Consider the following 1,938-nt stretch of genomic DNA (forward strand, 5'->3'; position numbering starts at 1 on the left):
CGTTGATTGACAAGGAAATCTCCAACACCTTCCAGGTGTTTACACAGCATCCATCAATAGGTATCCCAGGCTGGGATCTGCAAGGCCTGTTGTGGTTTTGCCAGAAGCTGTGTGGTTTTGCCCTGAATTAGCCCTCAAACACACACACACACACACACACACACACACACACACACATCTAGTGACTGACCAGACCATATTTACAGTCTGTGTCCTTTCTCCTTCCCAGACCCCTTTCTGTGGTATATTTCTATGATTTCTGCTTTTAAATCAAGCTCCTATTCTCGGATCCATTTGAATACTACTGACAGGTAAGGTGAGGGAAAAGGACAATGTTAATTCCTGAATGCTAATTCCTGAATGCTCTCAGAGAGTTGTGGAGACAACTGAGGAGGAAGGTGATCAGGCCAGTGGGTGGTGACTGCTGCTGGAAGGAGACCCCAGCCCCCATTTCTCCTCAAGCACTGTCTCCTTTTCAAGGTTTTTTTAATCAGACAAACACTCTACAAAGCTGTCAGTAGCTGTGGTTGCTGTTTCACTTTAAGTAACTTCTAAATTCAGATCTGCAAATCTCCTGAAACTACTGTCTCATATTTCTGCACCTAGGTAATGAGGTCTTTAGGGAAAATTGTGAAGAACATCTATTTCTTACCTTCCTGAAAGAGAAATTTGCAGTTGTTTCCTATCTACCATCCTTTCAATGCAAGGAGAGAACCTGCCTGAAGCAGGACAGTGCTGAACAGCTGCTGCTCTTCATTTGCAGAGCTGGGCTTCTGGAAAAGCCGTTCACCTCACAATACCTCATGGAAATTGTTTATTTATATGACATGTAGAAAAAAAGCCACAAACAGTTTTAACCTGTAGGAAAATACAAGTGCATTTGATAACAAGGAGAATCTTAGTCACATGTTCTTAAGGATGCTTACAAGACCAGGGTATTTCCCCCCCAATATCACTATCTCCATCCCATTGGAGAATAAAAGAAGATTTATTCCAAATGCAGTCTGTCTACAGACAGCTGAAATTGGAGGAGCTAAGTACATAAACGAGTTAATCCCCTTGGGAGTCAGGGCTTGTTTTATCAGTAAACTGTGGTCACTGCAGGACAGACCTCAGCTACAGCATCACCTTGGACTTGCTGTTTCTAGGTTTCTCTCCTAGGGGTATCTTTTTTCCTTATGTCTCTAAAGTTCTTTGAGACAAAACAGTACCCTTCTAGAGGTGCTTTATTCCTGAGCTAACTAAGGTGCCATCTGGAAATGGTCTTAGTCTCATGCATGATTGACATGCAATTAGACACACAAATGTTAACATAAGATTTTTGTGTGTACAAAGTTGTCAGAGAAAAAACATGAACGTAACAGCTGCATGTGCAATGTGGCTGTTCTTGCCTACAGTGTGCGGTCAGTATTCACCTTGTTTTTTTCACAGGTTGTTTTTCTCTGTGATCAAGATGACAGCAGTCCCTGCATCTCACACTATTCCCCTAGTAAACACCTTGTGTCATTCTACAGCTTATTTTGATGAAATTTGTTTAAACCTCTGCATGAACAGAGAGAACAAAGTGTCAAGTTTTTTCTGGCACTTTCTATGGCCTCATGACTGAGGCTGATTAAAACATCACAAACACTCATTTTCTCTTCTCAAAAACACCTGAAAAAAGACAAGAGTGCTTTTAGATAACTATATCCTCCCCTATATAGTCCTAGCTTATTCCTGAAGCATAGGATTCTATTTGCAGGGCTTTGAGCCACTTTAAACATAAAAGTTATCTTACAAATATAACTATACCTCACTGTCAACTTAGCTATTCCATAGCTTAGAGGTGTGATACACAAACCAAATGTCTGCTGGTATAACGTGACAAAAGTCTCTTCCTTTTTGATGTGGACTGTGACCAGTGCAGAACAAGCCTTTCCGGCCTCCACAGAGCTCATG

This window comes from Corvus kubaryi, unplaced genomic scaffold, assembly GCF_017639235.1.
Source record: "Corvus kubaryi isolate FWS band 111438036 unplaced genomic scaffold, C.kubaryi_AGA036_p1.0 37341, whole genome shotgun sequence".
NCBI classification, from domain to species: domain Eukaryota; kingdom Metazoa; phylum Chordata; class Aves; order Passeriformes; family Corvidae; genus Corvus; species Corvus kubaryi.